This window comes from Sinocyclocheilus anshuiensis, unplaced genomic scaffold, assembly GCF_001515605.1.
Source record: "Sinocyclocheilus anshuiensis isolate Anshui unplaced genomic scaffold, SAMN03320099.WGS_v1.1 scaffold1065, whole genome shotgun sequence".
NCBI classification, from domain to species: Eukaryota; Metazoa; Chordata; class Actinopteri; order Cypriniformes; family Cyprinidae; genus Sinocyclocheilus; species Sinocyclocheilus anshuiensis.
Window position 1 is genome coordinate 1,038,059 of NW_015555804.1, and position 9,092 is coordinate 1,047,150.

At 35.9% G+C, this 9,092-nt stretch overlaps 1 pseudogene; it reads right to left on the bottom strand.

The window, feature by feature from the left end:
• Positions 1-272: 272 nt before the first annotated feature.
• On the bottom strand, positions 273-7,694 carry LOC107674987 (uncharacterized; annotated as a pseudogene).
• Positions 7,695-9,092: the final 1,398 nt, after the last annotated feature.

Sequence of the window (9,092 nt, forward strand, 5' to 3'; positions counted from 1 at the left end):
AAAAGGGATTACGATAAAAAAAAAAAAATAGGGAAATGGAAAAGATAAAATTAGAAAAATTGGTTAAAAGGATTAGGAAAAAGTAAGAAAGAATTAGGTTTAGGAAGGTAAGGGTTAAGAGCCCTACCCATTTAATGATTAAACTGCCAAATGTACAATATTAAATTACAAAAATCTGGTAGGTGCTGCTTTAACCCTCATACTTGTGCTCAGTGTAAAACGGGAAGGCAAAAATACTGAGGTATAACGAATTTGCACCTGTACAAACATACCTATATCATGGCGTTTTCGTTTTTCGAGTTCCAGCTTGGAATTGAGACGGTCCACTTCCTCATGTTGTAGATCTAGCTGAAAAGCCAGTCGCCATGGAAGCATGTGAGTACGTACACACACACACAGAGATACATGAGCAAAATGACATCGAAACACAGAGTATATGTAATCATAAAGCACTCAAATGACACCTGTTTGCTTAGTAAGGGCACTATCAAAGATCATACGAAATGTAATATCACCTGTTTGTGTAAATTCTGTACCTCTTAAAGTAGCCTCGTCACACACATTACCTGTTGCTGATAGGCAAAGAGAGCCTGCGACCTTCTAAGAAACAAAGACACCACTAACCTGGTTATCAGATGTTGTTTAATACGTTTTAGATTATTATTGGTGCTTGCGAAGATTATTGCTCATATTTGGGGTTAGGACAAATTTAGCAACTACCCAGAACACCCTAGCAACTGCATAAGTCAGTGAACATTGACTCAAGCCAAATCCATGTCCATCTCCACCTCTCGTAAACTCAGGGAGAAAATTTCTCATCTCTAGGTCTAAAGGAAAATGTGTAGAATAAAAAACATGAAGTTGTAAGTGTGTGTGTGTGTGTATGCCTCACCTGTGGTAAAGGGTGGCAGGTAGCTCATGAGAATGCTGTTAGTCCAATCATCTTTCAGCTCTCTGTATAAAATACCAAAACAAAATTACTACATTTCTTTCAGAAGTCATAGAGTATCATCAAAACTAATTTTTAAAAACAAGTGTGACTGCTTAATAATCAATGCTGGATTACTGTTTTATAGTGTTATTTTATTTTTTAAAAGTGCCTAATAAATATTTATGAATATTTAAATACAGATTTTTTAAATGAAATAGATGCATTAACTACAGAAATATTTTGAGGTTAATTGCAATTCAATATTTTAATAGATTCACAGTCCTAATTATTAATAAAAAGTAAGTTATTGTATTTATAAATCTCATGCTACCACAGTCATATACCAAGTGGCCTATAGATGGCACTATTTCTTTAAACAATAAAAAAATCAGAACCCCCCGCCACATTTCCGCTGTCATATTGGTCTCACAGACAGAACCAGATGTTTAATGATCAGCATAAAGTCTAGTTTAAAGTCAGTTTTCTGGCCAAGAACGAGACACTCAGATCAACCATCTGTTCAATATGTTCAACTGCCTTGTTTTATTTGACATTTTATATGATAAAAGGGCCAAGTGATAAATATAACTGGCATTTTGAGAAACCTTTTTATATAAATTTTTTGTGCAATATGCATTAGATAGTTGTATATAGATAATTATTGTTATACATTTAGATGTAAATTCCAACAACCGTGTGACAGAATAACATGCATTGTGGGATGCATTATCGGTACTTGAACTGGTCATTGAGCAGAGGGTCATCGGTGAGCCTGTGGCATTTGAAGAAACCATTTGCATCAGAGTCAGCGTGGGCAACAAGTGTATCATATTTCCCTACTACAGACTGAGTCTGCAAAAGCTGAAACTAAAAATATGGGGAAAACAAGTATTTAAAAAAAAAAAAAAAAAAAACTAAATGCAAACAACAGAGGGCAGTATCTATGCAATATCCAAGCTTCTAGGCTCTGTTCATTAAGTAATTTGTAAAGACACAGCAGCACTGATATACGTTGTCATTTACAAAGTAGAACAAGTACAAGAGGATTGAGAAGGTCCAAACAGAAACAATTTGTGGATGTGTTTACCTCCATGATGTAGCTGCCAATCCCAAGGTGCTGGTAGTGTTTCCTAACAGCCAAAAGAGACAGCTAAAGCACCATGTCTCCTGTAGATCTACAATTTCTTGATTTAATTCACATTACATTTCTGAGAAACATCCATTTTAACTGTCACAACGAGACGTTCTAGTAAGGATGTGTGTATGGCAGACACTTGAGGTTAAACTAAACCACAGGCCATGTGGAAGCCATTGGCACAAATAAAGTGCAGTGCAGGAGATGGAAAGGAGAGAGAAAGGAAGCCATTGTCTCTCATTGACTCGTAATAACACCCTACAGCCAGCAGGGCAGGGCAGGTTTCTCCACTCTTCAGCCCCTTTGGACTGGAAATAGACTCATGGTGGAGCAACACCGTTCAGTGGGATCTCATAATGACAAGGCTTGTTTCAGTTTGATGATATAAATAAAGTATTTTTTAGGAATCCTGGATGGAATCCACTCATAAAGAGCTGAAATGCTGTCTGAAGCTATGGGAGGGACAGTCAGGCGCTTGTTCTTACAGCTGGGCAGAGTTTGATTTGGCTATGTGGATTGTAGGTAGAAGATAATTCTGCACAGAAAGTATTCTGTGAGGTAGACAAAATAATTCTGTAAATCCGTCAATTACAATGAAACGTATGTGAACGGTTGTGGAGTTTTAAGGGATTGTCATTATAAATTTTAAGTATGCAAATTTATGTATGTTGTCACATGTTTTTAATAAAATTGATTAAAATATATAATACTTATATATATACTGTATATATATATATATATGTGTGTGTGTGTGTGTGTGTGTGTGTGAGAATGCTTTGTAGAATGCAATAAACAATAAGTTTATCTGATCATACTTTACATTTTGTGCAATATCCATATTTTGTCTGTGTAAGTAACTTCCTCTTTATTGCAAAAATGACTATAAAATGCAATTGACAAAGATTTACTGCATTGTCTGATGATGTTATGGGATGCTAACAGAAGAAAAGTATCTTGCTTTAAAGCATTAGTGTTTTATTTCACAAAATAGTATTATATGGCTCTTTCACAGCTGTTTGATTGAATCAGGCACAGTGCTTGTACTTTGCTTACATTATCTTGAGTTCGTAGCAAGCAGCAGCCACAATCAGGGATTCAACTCCTACGGAGGATGGTGGGATCTCTCCATCTTCTTCTTCTTGTACTGCTCTTCTTTCTTTCCTATCCCTCACTCCATCCACGAATTCCTGTAGGCCTTCACATAATCGCTCCCAAGACCAACTATGGAGAACAGAAAACAAACTTTATTTTAAAAAATGTTCTTGAATTTTTTTAGTAACAGAACAGTAACTAGAACACTTGAATTTAAACTATAAGAAGAGACAGAGGAAACGGGATTAGGACAGGTCTGAACCTCCATTTCCCACATGAGCACCAAAGCTCAATGTATGGTAAGGCTCTGACAACATTATGACTGCATTCAAAAGTTAAAATAATTATTTGGATATTCACATGTCTATACATTTACTATAATCCAAATAAAATTTGTATTCTTTTTGTGAATCTGGGTAGAAATTTTGTACAAAACCACATTTTAATCATTTGCAACAATATTCTGTCACACCATGCACTAATATTATCTCAGTAAGTGACCATAATAGGATACAATTGTCACTAAACCTGTATAACACAGTTGTTGTCATAGAAACATACATGAATGGTGACATTTGTCATTGTAATTGACCATAATAAGGTCATGATGATCTCTGTTCAATGTCCTTCCAAAACGTAATGAATAAATATATAAAAATTCACTTCTTTCCAGATCTATGCCTATAGGAGGAGAGATAAAGCTGATAAGGAACACTTGGCAAACTGTTTGCCAGAGAGGATCTGGGAAAAAGCCCTTGTAATCCCATTATCTTTAATAGACTCAATAAACGATTTGCGCCGAGTCATGTCATATTCACTCTTATTCATTCTCAATCATGACTCAATAAATGACTTAATTTTCAGTCAGTTTCTCACACAAAGTTATCATATAATTTAAGAAGACTTTGAACATAATTATTTTTATGATACTTATATAGTGTTTTTCAATCTATTTTGGAGCTTGACATTATAAACCACCATCCACTTTTGTTGTACACTCTTAAAAATAAAGGGTCTTTTTTTAGCTTTTTTGGTTCCATGAAGAACCTTTGACATCCATGGAACCTTTCCATTTCATAAACAGTTCTTTATTGGGAAAAAAATAATGGTTCTTTTAAGAACTGTTTACTGGAAGGTTCTTTGGGGAACCCAAAATGGTTCTTCTATCGCTTCGCTGCTAAAACCCATTTTTGGAACCTTTATTTTTAAGAATGTATGGGGAAGAGCAGCTCAGACATCCTACCTCGTGTGTTTCACAGAAGAACAAAAAGGGTTTGGAGTGATACGATATTGAGTAAATGCTGACAAAGTTTTAATTTTTGATTTACTGTTCATTTGAAGTTCAAAGTTAAGGTGCAGTCACATTACCAAAATTTTGCTGGCAAAAAAGGTTAATTGTCTAGTGTCAACATGTCGTGAAGTATGAAGCACTGCTCACAAAAACGTAACTTACAAACTCAGCAATTTTCCATGTGACCAACTTGAACCTGTTGCGAAATCTGCATGAGGAAATATTTTGCCCTCATGTAAAATTCTCAATTACGTGGATTCCAAATGACTGGATTTCGCCCACGAAAATGTGCAGAGCAATGGCAAATGTGACCACACTATTAGAATTCCTTAAAAAAACTTAACCTGCTACTTGTCTCTGTTGCTATTATCTCCTCTGAGGTTTCCTCTGGACTCTCTTCAGAGTCGCTGTATAGCTCAGCCAGCAGCTTGTGTGTGGAATCAGCTTGGACTGTTGTTTTACAGAATACTGGTCTCAAACTTGCCCCTGTTTGGGATGCTCTCCCTCTATAGTCCTCTAAAACACCTGCAAAGAGAAATCAACATAAAATAGCCTCAGGCCAACACTCATTCTATATTTGGAGTCATGTAGGTTATTTCTGTCACTAGCATAATTTATGCTCTATTGCCCAACCAAGGTGAATTACATACCTGCATGGTCTCGTGACAAAATAATAGTATGCATCCCAGGGTAGTGCACTGTTTCGTGCACACCTCTGGGGCTGATATCAGGCAAGGATGTGTCCAACAGAGCCACCACAGCCCGCAGAACATCCTCATTCTTTATCTGCAAGACATATTCATACATGTTCACACAAATATATGCATGTAAATGTCATCAAAGCACAAAAAATCAGAACATCTGCCTCAGTTCATGTAGAAAAGAGCAGCGGACTCAAGAACACTCATAGATCTAGTGCAAACCAGTGCAGGACGACTGTCTGCATCGTGATGCCCACCCACCACACACCAATGTTTGCAAAGCTCTGGCTGGGAAAAAAATCCATTCAATTAAGACTGGGAGTTCCTGGACAACACGATGGGAGGCTGAAACGTGACCTATATTCCCGATCGTGCTAGCTCTATAATTTAATATTTTGTGGAGTAAGGGCAATAAAAGCTCAGATAATATTTCAACAACAAGGAGGGAGTTAATATGCGGAAAGGAAGTGGAATACAGCACTCAATAATCAATAAACATCAATGAAGGGAAAGCAAGCAAGATAATAAACGAGGCTAAGTGGGATTGAAATGAATTAGCGTGTGGGTGGGTGTAAGTGTATAGGCATGTATGAGGCAATTTGGGATATTTATGCTGTTCCAAAACCAAGTCAGCTGCCAACGGAGGAAGCATTTAAGGCACATTTCTGACGCAAAGACTTTTCCAGAAGGTACACAACTTAATTATGTTGCCTACTAAGATACCTTTTTGGGCCAAATTCTATTGTATATATTCTTGGTGGAGATGGCAATCCCAGAATGCATTGCAACAATCTCAGTGAAAAATAAATCCAATGGCAGATTAGGTGAGATTGATGATCATACATTCTAATGAAAATACATATTAATAAAATTATATTTCATTAAATATTTGTAATATTATATTTTAAATAATAATTTCATTAACTGAAAAATGTGAAAAGTTTTATTCAATTAAACACTCATTTGTTTTTTTCAAAGTTGTAAATAAAACCGATTATTGGAGTATGTTTTATAAGAAAATACTATTTTAGTCTTTCTACTTCAAAATTTCATGTTTAATTCAATGTCTTATTTGCTGATTCGTTGTAATTATTACTAGCAATTTCTGAGTGAAAATCTTTAGGCCTATATTTTTGGGGATTTTAGTAAACTAAGCGTAATGTGTTAATCGATTTCTCCAATGTATTTTAATTGGCAAAATACAAAAAAGTTATCTCAACTTTAGAGAAGTAAAAAAAATTACTCAAAAAAGCCTATGCAAAAAAGAAACAAAATATAATTAGTTGTTTTTTTTTTACTTTAATTTTAGCCTATACTTTTATTTATTTATCGTTTAATCTTTTATTTTATTTGTATTAGAGGGCTTATTAGGTATCAAGCTATGAATATTAGAACAGTCCCTTAGAAGGCAGCTGCCTATATAGGCAGTAAGCAGCAAGGCCGCTTACTAGGCTTCGGAAAAAAGCTTTAGGGTTCATAATGAAAGTCTGTTTGTAGTCATTTGCTGGTGTATATTTTGCAATGCTATAATGTTTTTTGGATATGAACCAAACCTGCACAGATTTGGCTTTTCCAAATCGAAAATAGCACTCAAGACCCCACCAACATAAAGATATGAGAACAAGTAAAACACACCAAATGTCTTGTGATATTTGCATTGTTTGGTGGGATGCTTGTAATCCTTACAACAATATTTCACATCTCAGCCCACATTGTGTTTACAGGCCCCAGAAGATTAATTAACTAGGTATTTAACTACCCACCCAGTTATATCTAGTTATAAATGGCTACCAGTGTGGCAAATAAAGTTTATTTTGGACTTGGTGTGATATTAATCTAGTTATTTGGTAAGAATCTGAATCTAAAATAAGAAAGAAAGGTATGTTAACCATAGGCAGAATTGCAGGAGCATCTCTGGTTTGGAAGAGTTGGTGGAAGTTGACTATGATGGGCTGAGCACTTAAAACACCCCTGAAATGGACACTGTGGTGACGGACCATGCAACCCTCCATTGCTCACCATAAACCAGCTAAAAAGAGAGGACACACCTTTATGAGCAGTCATTAAATTAAACATTACTAGACTTGGTTTCGTAGAGGAGACTGGGGCTAGTTGTCACAACTATTTTCTCAGGGCAGAATTTTCACAAATGCAATTTTGTATGGCAAATTTGGAGATTAAAAAAAAAAAATTAGAGGTAATTATGGTCAAAACAATGGTTTAAAATGTTACCTTTTCCGTTTGTGTTTTTTCAAGAACTGTTTTGTGTTTTGTTAATCATTTACTGGTTGTTTTAACAGTGTTAATACGTTAAAAAATAAAACAACCGTTGTAAATAATAACTGGAGTGTGACAAGTGACAACTAACCTGGTCAACCATGCATTTGTTTTATTTTCCAGGTTAAAACCAAACTGTGTGTAATATCTTTTAATATGTAAATCTGTGAACATATTAATAAACTAAATACCTCTAATGCCTGCTTCAGAAGTATTGACAGTTCAGCAAACTTGGCTGCATTTTGCTGCTAGTCACTTGGATAGAGAGTGTATCTATGGCAACGGAGGAGCTGGAAATCAATCGCAGTGTCTCCTGGGATTTGGAGTCCCCAATAATGAACATGCGATGGCAACACGTCTGATGGTAGCCTATGGCTATGTATGTTCCTGTGCTTTCTTCCCCGCTTGATGGTTCTTAAAGTGATAGTTCACCAAAAATTTAAATTCTCCCATAATTTAACATCAAACATCACTTTCTTTTTTTTCGTTAAACGTGAAGGGTACATCATAATGACACAGAAGTTAGGTATATGACAGCCGCAGAGTGGTTAATCTTCGTGTGAGTGAGCAATCATGAATGAAACATATGCAATATAAATTGAGGAATCACCAAACTCAAATGCCAATTTCCATATGGGGTGTTCAAGAGAGGGTTCAACTTTAGCTTCGTATTAGCATTAATAAAGGAAGTGAACACCGTTATACTGCATATAGTGCGCGGGATGAGTAGATCGGATTTATAGCAGTTTCATAGAAACGTTTAAAGATCCGTTTACACCGAGAACGACAACTAGCGTCCACACCAACACAAGATAACTTATGAGCGTTCATTGCAGTTATGTTGACTGTTGCTTAATTCGGGTGGATATTCGAGTCGGGATTCTGATTGGCTGCCAATGGTTTTATTGTTCATCAGCTGGAAAAAAAATCGTTTATATGTTCCTGTGTCGTTATAGTTGTTACACGTGGACTCCACTTTTCTCATATAATTAGAATGGTATTTAGCTTTATAATTATCATTTTGATTAGCCTATTGTCCACCAAGTCAACACGTGAGATCATGCAATGATCACAGTGACATCACACCATTACTGTGATACTCACAGTGAGAGTAATATCACTAATATGTGATTGTGAATTCAAAATGTTGAGCACGTTGAGAGGAGGCAGTTCAAATGTCACTGGGGGACATTCTACTCCTGTTTCTCAAAAACATGGATACTACAGGATTTGTTAGCAAACCGTTTGTGCTCTCAGCGTGGAACTATTACACTGGAGAAATGGTGAGCTCCTGAAATGTTTGACAATTAAGTGTAGATGTTGAAGTCAAGGGTTATTAGCAGCTGATTGCATTGACACATAGCTTTGTCTTTCAGGATGTGTCAAGTCTTTTCGAGGGGAAAAAGAAATAGAGGTTAAGAAGCGAAAAGGAGTCACCAAAACAACACAAGAGTCTGAATGCATCCCTCTAATAGAAAATGTTTGTGTCAAATGCCAACACCAGGCTGAAAAGAAAACAAAATAAACAAGGAAACTGAATTTTTGAAATTCTTTGTTGGTGATGAACTTCTACATGATGTTTGTGATATAACTGACTAATATTAAGAGACATTTTAGATCACAGTGAACTCACACTAAACTAACACAGCACACATGGTGAGCTCA